At 37.0% G+C, this 23,878-nt stretch overlaps 1 pseudogene; it reads left to right on the top strand.

Moving 5' to 3' along the window:
* The first annotated feature begins 4,016 nt into the window (after nt 1-4,016).
* LOC110914649 lies at nt 4,017-19,593 on the top strand (annotated as a pseudogene).
* The last annotated feature ends 4,285 nt before the right edge of the window (nt 19,594-23,878 follow it).

Below are 23,878 nucleotides of genomic sequence, written 5' to 3'. Positions count from 1 at the left end.
CAGAAATTCTGGTGAACAAATCATGAGAAAGTCTGATGATCAGAATCGTCAGAAACTGATGATATTTCATCAGAAATATCATCAGATCCATCAGAAATGACCTTCTCTAATAATCCAAATCAACTCTTGATCAACTTGTGATTCTTTGAAGTAGATGCTTTGCATTTCAGTTGTCCTATCTGATCTTCTTCTTATTGTTGTGATCTTCAGGACTGTTATCTTCTTCAGAGATCCAGTTAGATTGAGATTTTCTTCAATACTTACAAATAAAGTTTCCTAACATATTCATATTATTATATCTTAAAGCCAGGATCTTGATTTAGAAAGTTTAATAGAGCCAGGGTTACGAGTCCTGGACAATTGAAGTTCAAAATGTTTGTACTTATAAATGTTTGAGATTTGCAGATGTTGTACCAGACTACGATCCCGACAGCCGAGTCTAAGGGGGAGTCTGAAGACGAGCTCAACGCAAGAGGAAGGATGCTTTCAAGAAGCCAATATCTATCCTGAAGGAGCTTGTATCCGGAAAGCCAGGTGTTGATCCCAAAGCACGGAAGCTTGACGAAAGGGGGAGCCTGATGAAGAAAAGAGTCTACAGAAAGGGGGAGCTAAAGCTGAAGACAGATCCACGGGGATTCTGTTCAAGCAAGAGAGAGTCTACGTGATGAAAATGTATTAAAGCTTTAAGAAGACTCAAAGAGTAAGACAAGACGCTAGGAATTGACTGCCGCAATATCCAAGGGGGAGTCTGTTAGTGCATTTATGTCTATCGCTTTCGTCAACACGAGCCGTAGCGAGAAACTGAAGATAACAAGCCTTATATTGTAATAATTAGATAGTAATAGCAAGGTGGCATTTTGGTAATTAATGAGAAGTCTCATTAATTCCATGGCCTATAAATAGAACCATTAGGGCTTATGTTAGAGACTTTTGCTCATTTTGAAGAGTTGGAGAGCAAGGATCTAGAGAGAGAAAGTCTAGAGAGAGAAAGTGTTCTCCACGTGATTCAGGTGTTGTACGTTTTCTGATTTATCAAAGAATCACGATTATATTACGTCTCGTGTGTTCTGTCATGTTCGTGTACGGATTCCGCATGTCACACGTTCGTTTCGCAATCTTTTTAGAGTCAAAACCGGTCCTAACACACAAACAAAATTATCCCCCTCGATACCCCTTTAAGCCTTAACCTTTCATTTCTATCACACCATCCACCATATCTCGCTTTCATAGTAAAAACCAAGAAATGGCTAACTTAAAGTTAGTTTGGAAAATTGTTAGTTTTGGAAAATCAAAGTATTTGGCCAACCGCTCTTAACTTATCATACAAAGGCCGAAAGAGAGATCAAAGTTTTCATCATCAAGAAGCACCATCTATGTCTCCCATTTTGTGTATTTACTTAGCAAAAACACGTTTGTGGAAAGATTTTGGTACCAACGCATCAAAATTGTTTAATGCGCCATTGCACTAAGATAACAAAAGGTTTTTGGCACCATCAATGAAGATCAGACAAGATGAATCGAAAAAAGAAAAGAACAAGAAAGCTTGTGGTAGATAACAACAAAGCCACAATTCTGTAAAAGGTGCCACCAAGAAGAAAGACACTAACAAGAGTACATACGCAACTGATCCTATTAGATGCTTTTAGGAAAACACTCAATTTAAGAAGAAGGATAGTGAAATATTTTACTGGAGGAGGAGAATTAGGCAAAAAGCTGTAGCATGATCTTGATGCTCTGAACTAACCAAAAAGGGCAACTAGCAATTTTTCCAACTACTTAATAGCCGAGAGTTGGGTGAACATTGTGAGGTGTGTGAGGCTATGCGTAATCAAAGTTTTAGTATGCATGTTATGATTCAACCATTATCCTAAAATTATTAAAAAGTAGTAACTCATTGGAGGTACACAAGTTCCAAGACACTTGAATGGTCTAGTATTTTCTTATTATGGTTGCGGGTTTTCTTGAGGACAAGCAAAGTTTAAGTGTGACGTTTATGATGTGCCATCATTTATACCTATTTTATACCCACCTGTACCCCCATTTTATGGTACTTTTAGGACTTTGTCATTAGCAACACAACCTCAATCGTTCCTGATATATTGCAAAATACATCCTTTATTCGTGTATAGTTTGTACAATTTTCCGTTATTTATAGTTTAGTTTTAGTTAGAATTGCGTGCTATTGATTATATTTGCATTTTCCAGGTCTTGATACATAAAGTGGCTGAAAATGGAGTGGAACCGAGCTAAATTGCTGAAACACTAAGTCTGGGAACAAGCTTAAAAGAGTTAGAATAATTTTGAAGAGTTTTGGGATGTTAACGCTGGAAATTGGACACAAGAGTCTGTGAAAAAACACCCGTGGCGTCGTGCCACAGCTAAAAGGGGGTCCAGTCGCGTTGCGCCAAGAACAAGCAAACAAAATCTGATTTTATTCATGGTGGCGTCGCGCCACCACAAGAGTCCTTACCTGTCGCGCAACGCGACGGGGTGGTTTCCCGGAAAAGTTGATTTTTGTTGTTGGATCTTTATTCCAAACAAATATATACTTCATAAACTTCCACAAAACCCGAGTTACGAACTCAAGACCCCATAGGCGATTTTCAGAGCATATTTCGAGTATTTCGGAGTACTTTGGCTTGCGGGAATCATCCGGTTGAAGCACGGAGCATAGGAAAGAAGATTGTTCGGGTCTTATCTCCCGGTTTTCATTATTTTCTTGTTTCGATACTTTTGTGATCAATTCTTGTTTTGAACTTGTTTTGTTTATTTTAGACATCATGTTTTCAGGCTAAACCTTCGTTACTACCTAGGTTAGATGATAGTTTAATGAAGTTTGGATTTTTTAACGGTTTCTATTGTTTTGTTATGGATTGATCTTTGAAAGTAAATTATTCTAGAACTTCTGATTTGGTGCGTGTGCATATTTAACTTTGACTGTTGATTATTTGTTGTTTCACATAAGTTTTGGTGAATGTCTTTCACATAATGAATTTGTGTTGATTATTCGTATCTTTGCGGGTTCGGGTGATCTTTGGGTAAATCGGCCGATAGTCTTAGAAACAGTAATTAAAATTCAGTTAGAATTAAGTATTCTGCTTAACTTGTCGCTGAGAAGCTCGAGTTAGTTATTAGGTCTTAATGCAATATATAGCTAAGACAAGTTTTGAGAGAAGTCGGTTTTAGTTCCCTAATTGCATCTGTGTCTATTAAACCAAATTAGAATCTAGGATTGCCTTAGACTGTCGCACTGAGAGGTAGATAGTCGTATTAGGGAACTTTTAGAGACGTTAGAGGACTGAGAGGAAGTCTAACAATCGGTCACAACAGCCTTGTAGGGTTTCCTAGGTTTCTTCCTAAGAAGGGTTCGGGAAGTCTTAGCTTGAAATACCTTAAGGTTTAGTACGTCACGATCCCGATTCCATACCACAATAGTACCGTTAGAAATCCATTCCCAGTTAGACTGGATTCAAGTCTAGGTAGTCGTTAATATCAATTGAATTAAACCTTAGTTCTTGTTCGTTTCATAGTTTAATTTTATTTTAATTTCAATTTTAGGATTTTAGCAAACCCTCCCCCCCCCTTAAAACACAACAATAATTAAGTCGTGTCAGAGTCTAGTCTAAATAAAGTCTTTAACGTAATTAATTAGAGTCCTTGTGGGTTCGACATCCGGACTTGCTTTTCTTTGCTAGAGTCGACCGGTTCACTTGCCGGTGAGTAGTTGAGTCAAGTTAGAGAGTCTAGATTATTATTACTTAAGTCTAAATCTAGGTTTATTTTAGTTTATTTATTTGAACTACTTATTACACATCAAGTTTTTGGCGCCGTTGTCGGGGACTCTTGGCAATCGCGTTAATTAGCTTTGATAGACTTTATTGACATATACGTGCTACGTGTTCTGTTTTGTTTTGAGTCTTTCATTTTTAATTTGTTTATCTTTAGTTTGGGTCTTGGTGACTAGTGCTTGCTTTTCCCATATTTAGGAGAGAGTCACCTTTGAGATAGATTATTCCATGAACCACCCGAGTGGTTCCGATGACTATAGTAGTCCCTGCCATTCCGTATATTTCTTGAACTCTTTTATCTCATGTGTTGGCCATTGTCTTGAATATATTAGGGGAGCCGACTTAGTAGGAGGAGGGAGAGTCGAGGAAGAGTCGTTGAGGGTAGATGAAGTAGAAGTTGAGGGAATTCCTTTGATTCCCGAAGTGTTAGCCGTTAGTGATGACACCACCCAACCCCCACCCTTAGAGCTTAAGGTTCTTCCATCTCATTTAGAGTATGCTTTTCTAGGAGAGGGTTCCAAGCTACCGGTTATCATCTCATTGAAGTTAGAAGATAAGAGAAGTGAGAAAGAGGTGATACGTGGCCCTAGTCTAGAGGAAGCGATAGGACCCAAGTGTGGGGATCCACCCAATAGGAGAGTAGATGATCTTGGAAAAAGGGTGAAGTGCGTAGAATCTAAGATAGAAGCGCTGAGAAAGGCTCAGTGTGGGGATAGATTTCGATTTGAAATGTATAAGTTTAAACCGCCCGATGATGGTTTGAGAGGTTGTGACAGGTATGCGGGTGTTCAGATAGATTCGGATAATAATAGGTATGATGGTGCTACAACCCGTGAGGTTTGGTATAGATGTGAGCTGCGTCTACATGATCCTCCTTGAGTGTTAGAAAAGTTGATAGCACATTTGTAGAGTTTGTAGATTTTGAGTCTTTATCGTAGTTTTAGTTCTTTTTCGTGTTTTGTGTTTTCGTGTTTACTTGGTTATTCAGTCGTTTATTTTGTACCATGAGTCTAAATTAGTGGTTCTTGAGTCGTTTTTTAGAGTCGGTATTGCTTTGGTTTGTGCTTGTTTTTGGTTATGCAGGTTTGAATATGTACCACCCGTACGCAATCTCCATTCGGGTGAGTTTGGAGTTGTTGTTCGAATATAGGGCATTTATCAAGCGTACCAGTGTCAGAGTCAAAGCCGATCGCGACCGAAATGCTATACGATCGAGCAGAATAGGACGATAGATTTGGAGCATACGCGTTGTTATTAATCAGCTAAGTCGTTTCCCTTGTATTCTTTTGTATTTATTTATTTTATTCGTCTTTCTTTTTTAGTGTTTAGGTAGTTGTTGAGTCGTATTTCCGTTCTTGCATTAGGGACAATGCAATCTTTAAGTGTGGGGATGGGAATACATGTAAATAATCGAGTCTTAAAAATAAAAAATACAAAAAAAAATTAAAAAATTGAAAAATCCAAAAAATTGAAAAATCAGAAAAATGTCCTTTGAAATAAGAATTTTGCATATATAAAACGGAAAATGATAGAAGAGATGAATTTTTGCTTGGGGTTAAATAATAATAATATGAGATTATAATAAATCGAGCTTGCGTCTAGTTAGGGATATGTGGATAGGCCAGGGTTTGGTTTTAAGTCCCTTTGAGCTAATATACCTTAATTGTTGGTCTGCTAGTGGGTTTTCGCCTGGGAGATGGGAAATCAAAACTGCCGATAATAGTATAAGGGGCACCGTTATAAGTTAAAATTGTTAGAGGTTTGTGATCATGCGAAAAAAATAGAATAAAAAGTGAGCTAGAAACTGAATGAAAGTAGTGCAGTACTATGTAGTCTGGGTTGGGGATAGTGACTTTACAATCGGATTACCACTAGGGTGTGTGAAATCGACCGTGCAAACAAAGATGAAAAGTACCGAAGCTTAAGTAATCCGAGTTTGAGATAGCGACTCTACAGCCGGATTGCCTCTTGGTTAGGGAAAGAATCGTCTACGCTCATGGAAAGAAAATATAACAACCCTAACGTAAACCGACACCCTCATAATTTTTCCGACACCCTAAAAAATATTTAAAATATCCCAATACGTCCCTAAAAACACCCCATACGTGAAAACGGGCCCCGAATACCATAAATATTAATAAAAATAAATAAAAATTGATTTTTGGGTTTTAGGCGGGCCGCGTAAGCCACCCTTAACTCTTACGCGGGCCGCGAGAACTTAAAACTTGGCGAAACCCTGGGCCGCCACGTGGACCAACACCCGACAGACCTACTCGATGACCCAGCCAAGCTATCGCGTTGACCGGGTTTGACGCGGGCCATGTAGACCCCTGTCTACCCTTACGCGGGCCGCGTAGAAGTTGAAGACAGGCCCTATATATAGAGGCCATCAGATTTCAGTCGAGAATCATTCAAACTTTCTTTCTTTCTCTCTAATCTGAATTGTAGGCATAATACTCGGGTATTATACCCCCTAAATAGCGAGGTTCTGCTCCGATGTAAGTATTATAACCCCTGGAGACGTATTAGATACTCTGCCCGATTGATCTAGGGTTCCGTAACGGTGGTCGTGGTTCTGCCCGACGTAGTCGTTGGAATGCCGTCTTAAGGAGGGTATTACTAATGTTAAAATGGGTTATTATACTAACACGTGTGCATTTGTGTAAATTATAGATTGTCACCAGGAAACCCTTACGGATAATCTAAGACAGCAATGTGAGTAATCCTTTTTGCAAACTGTTTTTACAAAACCTCACTTAATTAATTATATATTAAGCAGTTATTGAGTATTTGTAAGGATACAATTATCGTCGGTAAATTTTGGGTTTTGTATACAAAATTTATTACTGCCTGCGAGGAGTAACATGACCATAAGTCGGAACGACAGTACCGTGGGTGGTAATTGATATGACTTGGAAACAAATGTAATTGCGCGACCGCCCTCAATACTGTACAATGGTTTTTATCAAAACTTGATTGAACTGGGAGTCACTCACCAGTATTTCCCACTGACAAAATGTTTTTAAAACGCGTTTCAGGTAACAATATGTGAAAGCCAAATAAAAGCCAGCTGGACAACACTGAAGGCTTGGAAAAGTGGCAATAAAGTTACCTAAAAGAAATAGATGTTTTTCTTAAATAAAAATAGGGTGTATCCCTATGAAAATGTGTGTACTGAAAACTTGGGTTTTACCCATGTGTTTAATATTATAAAAGTGTGGTATTTTAATCTGATAAAATATTTCCTAACTACGGTCCTGATGTAATTTCTGCTGCAAATTAGACAATAACAGGATACCACCGAAACTGGCTCGCGGCCGCCCGTTCCCGGGGATTTGGGATCGGGGGTTGTGACAGAAAAAAGAAAGAAAAGCGAAAAAAATGGAAAAAGAAAAAAAATGTGATTGTCAACTCTCTTGGTTTTGATATAAGACGGTTGGGAATTGGTCCAGTGATCGTTCCTTTAGTCCTATAAGCTTGAGGTGGGAGTAGGTGGACCGTAAATTCTAGTGTGAGGCCCTAGGTAGGTTGACCGCACTTAAATTAAATTCACATGATAAGGGCTTAGGATCAGACTTGGGTTTAAGGGGACAAGTATATTCGCAATCGCAGCTAACGCAAGCCTTGGTTTTAATAAGATATAAATAATTTTTAACCCAAGTGATTATTCATCTATGATTCCGTTGCATAATTCTTTTTCGAGGACGAAAAAAGAGTAAGTGTGGGGATATTTGATGTATTGTAAAATACATCCTTTATTCGTGTATTGTTTGTACAATTTTCCGTTATTTATAGTATAGTTTTAGTTAGAATTGCGTGCTATTGATTATATTTGCGTTTTCCAGGTCTTGATACATAAAGTGGCTGAAAATGGAGTGGAACCGAGCTAAATTGCTGAAACACTAAGTCTTGGAATAAGCTTAAAAGATTTAGAATAATTTTGAAGAGTTTTGGGATGTTAAAGCTGGAAATTGGACGCAAGAGTCTGTGAAAAAACGCCTGTGGCGTCGCGCCACGGCTAAATGGGGGTCCAGTCGCGTAGCGCCAAGAACAAGCAAACAAAATCTGATTTTATTCATGGTGGCGTCGCGCCACCACAAGAGTCCTTACCCGTCGCGCGACGCGACGGGGTGGTTTCCGGGAAAAGTTGATTTTTGTTGCTGGATCTTTATTTCAAACATATATATACTTCATAAACTTCCACAAAACCCGAGTTACGAACTCAAGAACCCATAGGCGATTTTCAGAGCATATTTCGAGTATTTCGGAGTACTTTGGCTTGTGGGAATCATCCGGTTGAAGCACGGAGCATAGGAAAGAAGATTGTTCGGGTCTTATCTCCCGGTTTTCATTATTTTCTTGTTTTGATACTTTTGTGATGAATTCTTGTTTTGAACTTGTTTTGTTTATTTTAGACATCATGTTTTCGGGCTAAACCTTCGTTACTACCTAGGTTAGATGATAGTTTAATGAAGTTTGGATTTTTTAACGGTTTCTATTGTTTGGTTATGGATTGATCTTTGAAACTAAATTATTCTAGAACTTCTGATTTGGTGCGTGTGCATATTTAACTTTGATTGTTGATTATTTGCTGTTTCACATAAGTTTTGGTGAATGTCTTTCACATAATGAATTTGTGTTGATTATTCGTATCTTTGCGGGTTCGGGTGATCTTTGGGTAAATCGGCCAATAGCCTTAGAAACAGTAATTAAAATTCAATTAGAATTAAGTATTCTGCTTAACTTGTCGCTGAGAAGCTCGAGTTAGTTATTAGGTCTCAGTGAAATATATAGCTAAGACAGGTTTTGAGAGAAGTCGGTTTTAGTTCCCTAATTGCATCTGTGTCTATTAAACCAAATTAGAATCTAGGATTGCCTTAGACTATCGCGCTGAGAGGTAGATAGTTGTATTAGGGCACTTTTAGAGACGTTAGAGGACTTAGAGGAAGTCTAACAATCGGTGTTCACAACAGCCGTGTAGGGTTTCCTAGGTTTCTTCCTAAGAAGGGTCGGGAAGTCTTAGCTTGAAATACCTTAGGGTTTAGTACGTCACGATCCCGATTCCATACCACAATAGTACCGTTAGAAATCCATTCCCAGTTAAACTGGATTCAAGCCTAGGTAGTCGTTAATCTCAATTGAATTAAACCTTAGTTCTTGTTCGTTTCATAGTTTAATTTTATTTTAATTTCAATTTTAGGATTTTAGTAAACCCCCCCCCCCCTTAAAACACAATAATAATTAAGTCATGTCAGTGTCTAGTCTAAATAAAGTCTTTAACGTAATTAATTAGAGTCCTTGTGGGTTCGACATCTGGACTTGCTTTTCTTTGCTAGAGTCGATCGGTTCACTTGCCGGTGAGTAGTTGAGTCAAGTAAGAGAGTCTAGATTATTATTACTTGAGTCTAAATTTAGGTTTATTTTAGTTTATTTATTTGAACTACTTATTGCACATCAGTTCCTATTTGATAGTTCCAAGTTTTTAGGGGCTCCAGATGAAAAGAAGTTAAAAATATGGAATTAGAACTTAACACAGGAACATATATGCATGTTCATACTAAGTTATACGCACGGCCATACGCTACGAAGAAGTCAAAAAGTCAACCAAAGATGGTTGTTGAAGCATGCCCGTACCCACCTAGGCCCGACCATGCATCTATCCTAGAAGACAATAGATATGCATGGCCATGCATCATTTGGGTATGTCCATGGCTATTTCACATTTGGTCAGATTCTAGAGGGTTCTCATATGAGATAAAGAACTACAAGAAGTACATCTTCTAGAAAATGTTTGTTGTAGAAGGACAAGCACGACCGTGCTTATTCTTAGGCATGACCACGCCTTATTGAACAAACCACAAAAGGAAAAGTGAAGAAGCTTCAAGATTAGACATGAGAACAAAAGCAAAAGATGTTTATCTGACTAGCTATCCACGCACGGTCAGGCATCCCCAAATTACCCAACATACCCCTTTCAAAAGTTAAAGAATCTTTGTACTTGTGTCTACCTAGTACTATGCACAACCATGCATCATATACTTGGCATGCCTGTGCATACAATCATGGTCGTGCATCTCCCAAATTACCCAACATGCCCCTTTCAAAAGTTAAAGAATCTTTGTACTTGTGTCTACCTAGTACTATGCACGACCATGCATATACTTGGCATGCCTATGCATACTTGCTGCCATCTTGCCTATAAATAACACCCTAAGTCTCCATTCAAAATGCTGCCATTTCTTAGGAGGCCTCCTAGGCCCAACAATTTTCTCTTTAGAGGATTCTAGTGCCTCCCTCTTCTACCCTTTCTCACCTAAATAAGGCACCAAAGTTTAGTTCACTAATAATGAAATAAATGAGAGTTGGGTGACACTTTACATACACTTACACTTGAGCTTGAGATTGATCATCATGCAATATTGGTAGGCACCATGGGTAAAAGTGTTAACATCTCTATTTGGTTGTAATCTTTATGTCTCCTCAAACCATTGGATTAGTTAAACTTATTTAATCTAATATTCTATTTTATTAAGTGTGATTAGCTTTTACTAATTCTTGGTTTGTTATCTTTTATGACAAGATTATTTTGCTCCTTTTAAATAAGTTAACCTAATAACTTAATTTAACTAAATTAATCCAATCTAACTTAACTTGACTGGGCTTGCGTATTGCTTATGGTACCCTTATTCAGATCCAGTGTAAGCTTCTGGTATTGAACTAGATCTTATTAAGGGTTTTCTGGTATTAAACTAGATTCAAGTGACAAGCTTTTGCTATTGAACTAGATCTTGGAGTGATAAAAAGCTACCGATATTACATCAAGATCCTTAGGGAGTGTAACACCTCGAATTTTTGTGTCCAATAATGTGTTAACACGTGTCATTTGATTACACGTGGCATCTATAATAAATAAAGGACTAATTTTGACAAACCTTGAAAGTATATAAATTCGAGGGTTATAAATGTCAACAAGGGTAAATATACTGTATAGTAACCCTAAATAACGCTTGTACCTTCAAACGAATAAATCATAGATCGTACGGAAGCGAAACGCGGAAGAAAGTGAGAGATTACGTGCTACAGGGGTTAACTGTGTCAACATGTTTAATATTACCTCTGAGTGACCCTTTAACGTTCCCAGGGCTTCGTAACAGTATTATACGCTCACTAGATTATACTGTATAAATTCCGCGAAGTTCCGTCTTAAAACGAGAGAGTTATACTCAAATTCGTATGAGAAGGGTTAAAAGCGTCAACAGTGAAAGTTAAGGCTTTCTGAATAATTAATAAACCAATCGGGGACTTAATAAATACGGGTAAATAACACGAGGCCCCTATCGGTAAATAACTGAGGGCCAAACCGCAAAGTTACCCCTTCGAACCCGAAAGGTCAGGTAAATCATTACGAAAGATTTCGTTATTAATTACCAGGATTTCGTAATCATTTCAAAAGATTTAAAGTTTCTGGAAATCTGGCCTCTCGCGACCCGCGTTAAGTATTAGCCTAAGTGTAGGCGGGTCGCGAGCCACCTCAATTACGCGTCTGATTTCTTAAACTCAGGCGACCCGCGTAAAAGTGCATGGGAACTCCCATGCGGGTCGCGTGAGACGCCCAGATGCAGAAAGTTGGTGTTTTCTTGACTTTTGAGCATTATGAACGATCAATCTCCAATAAATGAGGCATGGGCGCCCCCTACTCGACCCATATCACTCAGGAGACATCTACCCATCATCATGATCAGTGTAGGTTGTTGTGTAGTGATCTAGAGAGCTTTACTTCACTATAAATAGCCACTTTGAGCTCATAACATTCACACAACACAAAACACACTATCTGATCATTCTAAGAAGCTCTCTAGCATTCTTCTCTGCTCTATAAGCAAGAAAGAACTTCTGTAAGTCGTTCATAACCATTTTGGTCTTACATTTCCATAGTTTTAGCCTATAAACACAACCGTCGTAACTAACGGTTGTCATTACAATAACTTGCAAATGGTTCAGTCTTATGACGGATCAAAAGTAGTTTTGAGTAGGTAATTATGTGGGTAATAAACCTCTAAAAGGGTTCCCCCTGATCACCACTCTAACTATGTCAAATATCGAGTCAAACGTGCGGTTAAAAAGTCAACAGAAAGCTATTTTAGCGATTTATGCATAATCTGTAATGTATATGTTATGAAACCTGTTTTGACACTTATAAAACATGATATTAAGTATATAAACTTGTTTGCGCTCGTTTGAATCGATCATTTGCTATATTGACCCGGTTCGGAGCCGAATGTCGCAAAAGTTTGACTTTTGCATTGACTTCAGTTCTGACCCGTTTTAGTGAGGTATAGATATACCTTAGGACTCTCTTAGGACCAGGTTACATGATGGTATAAACCTCTGTGATCGGTTCATGAGTTATCCGAGTCTTTTACGCATTTCCGTTAATCGCCTAAAAGTTGACCGTAACGGCCTTTATAAAATAAAACGAGTATTTCGGACACGTGAACGGACCATAACCTTGCTTATTAAATTATAAGCATGTCCTTAAAGTTACACGTCAATCCGAGGTCTAGAATGAGAGTTATGCTAAAAAGCGCAATTAAAGTAAACTTTAGTATTTAACGGCGCAATTAGCATAACGACCATCTAAACCAAGATTTCGTCACCAAAACTTTTACCCACTGTATTAAAATAATATTTTGGGAATTTTAAAGATTTTTAATAATTTTTACCTCACTCATAACCTGCGGTTATGGCTACGGTTCGGTAAATACCGAATATGCCCTTTTCGGCCAAAACATGAGTTCTACAAGGTCTTTTGACCCGATTCCAGTTGCTACTAATTTTAAATAATAAATAAAGTATTTTAAGCTTTATAAGCTGTTCGGGAAACTCAGATTTCCTGTAGAACTCGAAAAGCTCTTTAAAAAGTCTTTAAAATGACCGAAAAGCCCCTACGGGGCATAATATTAACTTAAACTCGTTACGGGCGTCACGGAAGGTATCCTACTGATACCACAACCCATTTAAGGCATATTGACTTAGGAAATAAGCGTACGACTCTCATGGTTAACCGTTTCGCCTATTGCGCGCACGGTTCGGCTTATGAAACTAGTTTTCATAAATTAGCCGATACGGGTCAAATTATATTATTTGAACCCCAAAATCCAGAGTGTGAACCATAAACCCGTATAAAACAAGTCTCTGAACTTGTTGGGTCAGAATCACACTCCATTCTCGGTTTTCGCCTTTCACGCGATTAAACCATATCTATATATATCGGAACCAACCAGTCTAGGCTACGGCCATTATAACGACTCGTTAGGATTCTAAGAGGTTAATTAAAACCTTCGTTCCAGATTAGGAGCCCCAGTAAAAGCTATCGGTGATTTAATCCAAATTAAGGAAATATACTTGCAAAGGTAAATACTTTAACTTATTTCCCCTATATGGGCTTGGGTTACGGTATATTAATACCGCTTGATTGAGCATTATATTCTTCCATCGCTTAGGTGGTTAATTAAATAATATGATCGGCTCATTTAAACAGTTTTGTTGCTTAAAAGCCTTTGGGGGGTTTAATGACCGTTGTCCCGGATATCCTTGGCATCATTTTACGAAATGGCCACGACCATCGACATCCCGGTGTAGGCGTACACCCGGTATATATTGTCGACATTAAATTAAAAGACGTAGCCGTTGGTTTTTATACTACGGTTTTACGCAATGTGGTGTGTCTATAAATCTTTAACCCGGCACGACCCGGGCTACTGAACGCATAAAAGAACATGTAAAACGTTCACAAGATTTTATTATAATTTTCCCAAGTTATAAAAGAGTTTGTGCCTTGTGCATTCAAATCAATTTTAATAAACATTTTCAAATGTGTCAGTTGAATGTATTTACCAGTGTAAACTGACGTATTTTCCCCAAAAAGATTAAGTGCAGGTACTATACGAAATGGGCTGGTTTAGGCGTCCTAAGCATCGTACATAGTCTCGCAAACTCGATGCTGCATCTGAATGAACAATATTTATTACTTTTTGATCCGCTGTGGATATATTCAACTTCTGTAATACATTTGATATTACAACCAGAGGTTGAAGTTTATATATTTATCTTATGCTTCCGCTGTGCATTATATAATTGTGTGGTTTGACTATATTGTTGCCAACATCGTCACGGTAATCCCCCACCGGGCCCACCGGTGAGACACGTGGAAATCGGGGTGTGACAGGGAGACTTCTAGTAATGCACCGGATACAATTGGGGGGGGGGTTACGAAATATTAGTTAATGGGGGTTGAATAATCCGACAAAGTAGTAAAACCGACAAGATTGTAACTAAGTACTTATGTCTCTGTTAGACCCGAAAAAGGATCACAACTATAGAGGCGCGCGAGGTAAGAAGATCAAACGAAAATATATTTTTTTTATTCGGTAATTTTTATAATTTGGAAGTTAATCAACTAGTTTAATAACAGATAATTGGAATCCCTAGTATAAACTTGGAATAACTCAAACTAAGTTATATAAAGATGATAAAACCAAGATGGCCTTAAAACCGGTTTTGTTGTGGGACATCGGTTACTAGTCGAGAGAATAAGGATGGTTGAATAAAAACCCCATAAAGCCGGGAACTTCAAACCAGTCTATCAATATGTTGTGACAAAATTGAGGGAAAGATTGTAACTTTAATAAGAGCATCTTCCAATTTTAATAAAAAATAACTAAGAAGGTTTAAGTATTTTCCATACTAATAAAATTAATTAAATTAAATAAGCAAGACTTATCCAAGAATTCGTTTATGAATCATTCAATTAAAGGTTGAAATATCCTAACGAATATTCTTCAAAAATTGGGGGTGCGCAAAGCTTGAAGATTATAGCTTATAGTGTTAGTTGTTACCTTATTATGCCTTTTAAGTCATTATAAAAAAAACTGCATTATACACCATATCATTCAAATGATTTGAAACAATGTTGGGTTGTCAAGACGAAAGCAAGAGTAAACCATTAATGGTAACTTAGATAAATTGTATTTCTTTCAAATCATCGAAATGGAATTTATGAAACAACAAATGTTTAAAATAGGATTGGTATTTATGCGCTATTATGGGTTGCGACTTAATCTTGTATAGAACTTAGGGTTGGTTAACATTGTAAACAAAATGGTATTTATGAAACAACAAATGTTTAAAATAGGTAATGACATGTTTGGTTTACAATCTTTGTGTTGCCAATTTTTTTAATAACAAGCTAATTCTATTCTCTTTTATTAAGCTATAGGGTAGAATTGACTAGTTACATCACAAGATATAAGCTGAAATCTAACCCAACACAAATTTACCAATTGACATATTACTGTAGTTTTTGTTATATCCCTAATTTATCTATCTTTACTTTCTATAAAATGAGCATTGCATCACAATGATTACGTGGCAATCAGATAGACTGTCCAACAATGCCTGTTTGATGTCATTATTCCATCATAAATCCTTAATTTAAAATCTTTTAAAATACATTAAAATACCAAAATCAGATTTTACCCTCTTCATTTGAATTTCAAATTTCAAATTCACATCCCTCTAAACCATCACATTTTACATCCTTTCAAGCCCTCACATTTAAAATTACATCCCACTTCTCTCTATCTCTTCTCTGCAGAGAGAAGACATTCAACAACAATCGCCTCCACTTTTTACATCGATACCTTCATCCACCTGAATCTCTCTTCACATAGTATTCTTCACCAAAATCCTCCACCAATTCAACATCTCTTTATCCCTTCATCCCAATCCTACATATTCATCGTAGATCAAAGATAAACAACTATCTTCAATCTTGGATTTGTTGCCTCCTTGAAGACGTTTCTCTCCGCTAATTATTTATAAGGATTGAAGATGATCAAGGTGATGAATAGCATAAAGATTTCAAAGACGTTTTCAGATTTAATATGTTATTTCAACGAAGGTACTTTCAAATCCTTTGCTTTCATTTCTAAAGTTGTTATATCTGATCTGGTGTTGCAATTTTGTGACCCTTGAATTTGGTAATTCTGTTTAATTTGATCCATTCATCTCTTCAACAACTAGGGTTTGGTAAGTATAGATTCCGACGATCTAAGGCATAAACAAGCTTTGTTCATCAACAAGGTAACAACTGACACCAGTAATTTTGTTATTTCTATTGTCATTTCAAGTCTATGATAACTAGGGTTTTGGTTGTAATTTTGTTATTTTTATTGTGATTTTGTGGATTTATAAAAATAACAAAATTAGTGGGTCATTCGGAAGAAATATTATTGTTGCTAATACGTTTGGTTCGTTCGGATTGCTTACTATCTTTGTTCTTGGTGGATTCATCTTGTTAAATTTATTTTAACTTAATTTTCACTCTATGCAGATGAAATAAGGGGTTGGTGATATAGTGTTATAGGTTTTCACCAATGATGTATGTGAAAAATGGTATGGCAGTGAATAAATTTCTAGGAGATAGTTGGAATAAGGTAAGAATCATTCAAGCTAACATAATGTTTTATCAAGTGTATAAACATATTGGTGTTTCAAGTGTATAAACAAAGTTGGAATAAGGTAAGAGTCATTCAAGCTAAAAATGTGTGTTACAGGTTTTACCGAGTTCCACAGAAACAATTGGTGTTTCAGTTCTTAAATCTCGAGGAATATTCCTAGAAGCGTATTGGTATTGGATTGCAGTAGGCACATCAATCGGTTATATGTTTCTTTTCAATATCTGCTTCAGTTTGGCTCTTGAATACCTCAACTGTAAGTATCTAAAACCATTCGACATATAATATTTTGTATATATAATATGAAGTTTGTATAATGATCAAATACCATTGTTGCAACCTTTGGGAATCCACAGGCAGTTCTATCAGAAGAAAGCATGGCTGCAGAAAAAGCTATGAAAACCGGACACCCGATTGAATTATCAGCAAGATCATCCTCGGGTGTGTCATCAAGAACCAAATTAATCACCCCTTAATCACTAAATTAATAAGTACTAATTACATTATTAATTATACAAACAATTATTGAAAGGAAGAGTGAAGTACGAATGTCATCAAGAGTGGGCAACATAAACGGATCAAATCATAACAAAAAAAGGCGGAATGGTTTTACCATTTGTACCCCTTTCGATCACATTCGACAATATAAGATATGAGGTTGATATGCCACAAGAAATGAAAGCGTTGGGTGTAGCGCAAGATCGGTTAGAGTTATTAAAAGGTGTTAGCGGTGCTTTTAGGCCGGGAGTTCTCATAGCTATAATAGGGCTTAGTGGTGCTGGTACGACGGCGTTAATGGATGTTTTAGCAGGAAGAAAAACAGGTGGTTACACTAAGGGAGAAATAACTATTTCTGGGTACCCGAAGAAACAAGAAACATTTGCTCTTATAGCAGGATAAACTGATATCCACTCGCCTCATGTCACAGTCTATGAATCGTTGCAGTATTCTGCGTGGCTCAGGTTACCTCCCGAAGTTGATTCTACAACCCAAGAGATGAATATATGAAAATTATTATTATTTTATGTGGTAATACTAACAAAATATTTGATGTTATGTTCTATTATATGCAGATGTCTGTTGAAGAGGTAATGGAGCCGTTGGAACTAGTTCCGTTAAAGGAAGCGCTCGTGGGCTTACCAAGAGTACGAAAAAGGCTTTCAACTGAACAACGATGGGCTTTCAACTGAACAACGAAAAAGGCTTACGATAGCGGTTGAGCTCGTGGCTAACCCGTCTATAATATTCATGGATGAGCCACGTCGGGACTTGATGCGCGAGCTGCAGCAATAGTCATGAGAACGGTTAGGAACACGATTGACACAGGAAGAATAGTCGTCTGCACCATACATCAGCCGAGCATCGACATATTTGATGCTTTTGATGAGGTAAGTTTGGCTATATCAGATAAAATACTTTAAACTTGTATGAAATTATTAGAAAACTAACCAATATTTTTTATGGATTATGTAATACAGTTATTTCTTTTGAAAAGAGGAAGTGAAGAAATATACGTCGGTCCGTTAGAACGTCATTCTTCTCACTTAATCAAGTACTTTGAGGTCAGTGTAGTTAACATCGAAAAGTTTTTAATGTTTCCATGAGTTTTTTTTTAAATATAACTTCAATCTAATAAAATTAAGGGAATCGGCGGACTGAGTAACATCAAAGACGGTTATAATCCCACAACTTGGATGTTAGAGGTAACTTTAATCGGTCAGGAAGCAGCTCTCGGGGTTAACTTTGTAGAAATCTACAAAAACTCAGAATTGTACAAGTATGGTGACTCCATATGTTGATACTTATATAACCGATATGCGCGTTCTAATTAACGTTTTTTGGCTACACTACAAGAGAAATAAAGAACTAATAAAGGAAAGCAGTAAACCGGTACCCGGTCTCAAGTGCTATCAAGAAATGGTCTATCATTATTTATATACATTGATAATTTAAGACATATTGATCAACTTTTCATCATGCTATAGAGTCATCGTGAACAAAATGTTGGCTGAGGGTGTCAGGTCTAAGTGTCAACATCTTACTTCCTCTGGGAATCAGGTATATTTACGTGGAAAAAAAGTTTTTGTATTATTTTTTGTTATGATCGGAGGCTCTCATGATTGTGTTTGTTTGTATATTTTGATCATCCAGAGAATATTAAATAGTGAAAAGTGCAGCGGAAATGGATACAAACTTTGTAAACACAAACGTGGAAGAGAATAGTATGTTTAAACACTTGTTTTACTTTGAGTCGAATGATTACAATGAAAATCAAAAGATTACAAGCATGCTTACAATACTATGCTCCCCCTCAGCCTGATACCCCAAGGTTGGTTGCACAAGATGAAAGGATTGGACTGAAGAAGAAGAATCCACTCAGTCAATCAAATGTAACAGTACAGAGTATTGTTCCATTTATAGGCAGTCCAAACCATTGAAGCATCTTAGCTGACATCACCATGATAGTGACATCTAACGACCTAACAACCTATAAACACTGTTCTATACAAACTACTGATATGCAACATCTGATGATCAATATAATACAAAACTAGAGATAACTACTGCTTCAACGTTCCACTGTTGTAGCCTGAGCACTGGTGTTGAACTTCAGTGCTTTCTTCAAAGGTGATCAGTCTTTGAGTGGGCAGTGCTTGAGTCTTCAGCAGTACTTAAGAAACAGCAGTAGATAGAGCAACAGTGTTTGTCTTCAGCAGTCTGTAGAGTATCATCAGTGTTTGGTTCATCAGTTGTTGTAGTGAGCAGCACTTAAGATCCATTAGCTGTTAGATTACCACTGTCAAAGGGAAAGCAAAGTGTAAACTGCTGCTTATTGTAGTCCTCTGATGTGATCCGGTTTTGGCTTTACATTATCTGTTCCTCTGGTAGGGTTCAATCCCAACATTTTTGTTTCCTCCATTTTAACAGAGTACGATTGTTACTATTTGTAGCATCTCAGGCTCGAGTAATGCAACAACTTCACAGGTTTGCAAATCAGTTCACGACTCAATGAGGTTGCCAATAAAAAAATTCAAGATACCTATCTGTATACTGATTTGTGGATTGCTTGAACATTTAAATAACAAATACGGGTGGTTTTTAGAAATAATTACCTATAACTACAAACCATAGAGGGTTAATCATTATAGCTTCAACAGGGTTATGCCATAATGCCTTAGCCTCTTAACACATTTGTTCCAGTTTTTGCAATTTATGCTTTAATGTTTCAGTTGGATAGTTTTATTACTCTTACATGCCTTAATCCAATGATATTCGGTCAACAGTAATATTTTTTGTTCCTTAGATGACAATATATATTTACATTTTTTGTCACAGATGTCAAAAAAATATCTTGATGGATACTGAGGAGACACCAAGGAGTTGGAAAATAATAGAATCAAATGGTGTTTGCATTGCATTGCATTGCTCAGGGTATTTGTAAATAAATTTGTCTTGACTATGTTTAGCGGTGACATTTAAATAAAAAGTTTTTAGGTTATGTAATCTTCATCATATAATTAGTTTCGATGTTAAAAAGATTCAAGTCAAGACTGGTATGGGGAAAAGAAAAATTGTTTTAAAGACAAACTTGTTTGGACTTATATAAAGAGAAACTGTTATACTATTTCAAAAAATCTTGAATAGCAAATCTTGAACAAAATTGTTTGGACTTATATAAAGACAAACTGTTATACTATTTCAAAAAATGATAGTAATATATTATCTTATATTATTGATTTTAATGTTGTTTTTTGAATGCTATCACTAACATTTGATTAGTAAAGAATTTTAATTTACATAAAAAAATGACAGCAATAAATTATTTCATATTATTGATTTTAAAGAGTACTCGTATTTTTACACAGGTTTTACACTCACTTCTAAAAACTACCTGTGTTTGAACACGGGTTTTACTACTAGTACTATGTAATAAAGTTAACCAATCTGTATCTTATATTATTATATGTCGTCTTTCTTTCATGTTTATCTTATATTAATTAATTAAATAGGTAGAGGATCCTGTAAAAAGTGCTCAAAGTGTGAGAAGTGTATTATAACACTATATATAATACTATATAACACCATATAAACACTGTATAACAATATCTAACACCAAATAATACCATATAACACTATGTAACACTATATATCATTATATAACAAATATAACACTATAGGTTGTCTGATAGCATGTCTACGATAGATGTATAGTGTTATATTTGTTATATAATGTTATATAGTGTTACATAGTGTTATATGGTATTATATGGTGTTACATATTGTTATACGGTGTTTATATGGTGTTATATAGTATTATATATAGTGTTATAATACACTTCTCACACTTCTCACACTTTAGGCCCTTTTTACACTATCCTTACCCTAAATAAATATATAAAACAAGAAATTTATGTGTTTGTCTAAATTTTAAAAGGATTACCTAAAAACCTCTTTTTAAGTAAAATAAAATTACGTCATATCCTTTTATATTAGATAAATAAATAAAGATTTAGTATTAAAAATAATAAACATAAATGTATAAATAAGACTTATCAAAATAACGTAGTAATAAAATATATATTATGAACAATATAAATTACTTATATGATATAGTTAACAAACCGAATCATTAATTTATTTGCTTTTACCCAAACTAAATAATAATAATAATAATAATAATAATAATATAATAATAATAATAATAATAATAATAATAATAATAATAATAATAATGAAGAAGAAGAAGAAGAAACACTGACCTTCACGGTAGTATCCCACTAGGACTTCAACTCTTGGCGATCCGAACTGCTAACTGCAAAACAGAACACCGTTAGGACTCGTTACAGGAATGGGTTTATTCTTGTAACCACCCTCCGGCGTTAGAATAAGTCTCGGTTTGGGAGAAAGTATAAGTGAGTAGGGAAGAGAAGGTGAATAAGAACCAGATGATCATACCTTAGATGTTTTTCCTTATTTATAGTTTACCATTAGGGTTTCTCCTAACTTGGGATGGGCTCCGATAAGTTAGGGATTTACACGATCTTCCCCAAAAGAACGGGGATTCAGTTACGTGATTTATCCATGCAGAATAGAATATTCTGGAATAAACGTTTATAATTAATTATTTACAATAAAATAATAGGTAATGACTGGGTCGGGTTGGTCGATTCGGGTTATACCTCGTCATGTCCCCCAGTCCGAAGTTATGAAATGAAATTCATGAAATCGGACTAAAAAGGAAAAGTCAAGCCTTCCCCCTTTGAGTGTTAGTTTCTAGAGTGGGGTACCGTTGCATTTTTTGAAAAAAATGGCGGCGATGGGAAAGGATGTGACAGTTAAATCATCATTAAGATGACAACTGTCACCACCTTGTTCTGACGCGTGTTCTCCTCCATTTGTCTTTTCGAATTCGAAAAGTTGCCATTTCCGCATAAATAGAGTTCATGTTTAGGGATTTTAAACTCCAATTTCTTCTTTATGCACAACCGTTCCTTTCGTTTCTTGAATCGCAAAATGGCCTCCAAGACCGGCGAATCGTCTTCCTCTGCCCCGACAAGTTCCGATGCCCTGTATGTCAAGTGGGGGCAGACTTCGTTTAATAATCTTCTTCAAGATTACAATATTAGGGCGGAGTGGAATCCGGTATTACCGCCAAAAACGGACACGACCTTCCCGTTAAAGCAAGGTAAAATTACCCTGTTTAGTGACTTCTTCAAGTTCTGCAACTTCCGACTGCCAATGAAGAAGTTCTGCAAATTGGTCCTTGATCATTATCCCATCCATATTTCCCAACTGCATCCCTTAGGGCTGGTGAAACTCTGACAATTTGAGTTTGCCTGTATCGCCCTAGGGCACATTCCAGAACTCCTCGTTTTTAGGGCTTTTTTTGTCCTTGTATGGAAATCCCCCTTTTTACCTTCGATAGGAGGGATACCAAGGTATCTTGTTTGAGAGACATTCCTACCAGTTCAAGGGACAAGGATTGGAAGAAAAAGTTCTTTTACATTGATGCCACTGTCATCCCCTGAGAGATGCAGTGGAGGGAAATGGGGTTAAAAGACAAAGTTAAAGATGAGGCTCCCCCAGAAGATGCCTATGTGTCCAATGCCCTGTATACTAAGCTATGTGAGCACCCGTCTGAGTGTACGGTAATCCCGGAGGGGGCGTTGGTGATGGCGGGCATAAGCCTTTCATGGCGTGATATAAAGCTGTATCCTTCTTTCCGGAGGGAGGATGAAGTTACGTAAGTTGTGGCTTTGCAATTGTTTTGCCTGTTGTATATATTGACACATGTGTAACTCATAGGTAAATAGAGCTTGTTCGATTTTGTGGATCCTCCATGGCATGCTGCCTTAAAGGCTGCGGACCGCGTATTTGGTGAACATGAGCCAGATGTCCTGAAGATCCATTTGGTGCAATTTTTGTTACCAGCTGTATCAGCGGACCCCACTGCTTATATTACAGTACCTAGGGCTGTAAACGAACCGAACAAACACGAACAAGGCCTTGTTCGTGTTCGTTCGTTAAGAAAATAAATGTGTTCAAGAACGGTTCATGAACACTTACCGAACGAGATTTTATGTTCGTGTTCGTTCATTAAGGAAATGAGTGTGTTCGCGAACGGTTCACGAACACAAATAAATTTGGCAAACGCGACAAAGGATAAAGATAGATGGCCCAGAGAGTAGCACTCGAACTTGAATCCCTTATTGTGGAACGGAGGTCGATCGTATTCGCCGATGTAAATAATGAGAAATGAAAGGGAAATGATGCATAAACAAGGTGAATGTGGGTTTCCTAGTTTAATTGTTAGTGTAATAAAATAAATAAAAGTTTAATAATATAAAAAGTACAAATAAAATATATAAAACTACAAAGATCTTCGATTAAAACACAAACATACGAACATAAACGAACACAAATCAACGAATGTTCACGAACACGTTCACGAACACCTTACCGAACGTTCACGAACATAATCGAACGAACAAGACCTTTGTTCATGTTCGTTCATTTAACTAATCGAACAAAATTTCTTGTTCATGTTCTTTCGTTTATTAAACGAACGAACATTAACGAACTTCCCGCCGAACGGTTCACGAATTGTTCGTTGAACGTTCAGTTCGTTTACAGCCCTAATAGTACCTCCCCCCAGTGGCGGAAGAAATGTAGTTGTCATAGAGAAAAAACCTATCAAGGTGAAGGTCGCTGGGAGGAAGTACATGGCTGTGGGAACGGGTGCTTCGTCGGTGAGCGTGACCACATCCACTGGTGGTGTTGCTGAGCTGACAAGTCCAACGCATGTGTCGAAAAAACGAAAGGTTGTCCCCGCTCTTACTGCTTTCGAGGCTATTCAAGCCGCTCATATCATACCTACTGGTAAGTAACCTGTGAGTGTTATCATAGACTTGATGTCATATGTTCACGGGGAACTTAATTTTACACAGGTCCTGCTGCTGGGGTTCATGTTGAGAACATATCATCTGCCCCATTAGCATGGGAAACATCCCGTCTGCTGCTGGCAAACCCAGCCTCTCCGATCTTATATCACAGACAAGTGCTACCACTGCG

This window comes from Helianthus annuus, chromosome 17 (assembly GCF_002127325.2).
Source record: "Helianthus annuus cultivar XRQ/B chromosome 17, HanXRQr2.0-SUNRISE, whole genome shotgun sequence".
NCBI classification, from domain to species: domain Eukaryota; kingdom Viridiplantae; phylum Streptophyta; class Magnoliopsida; order Asterales; family Asteraceae; genus Helianthus; species Helianthus annuus.
This window is presented reverse-complemented; position numbering and strand designations above follow the sequence as displayed.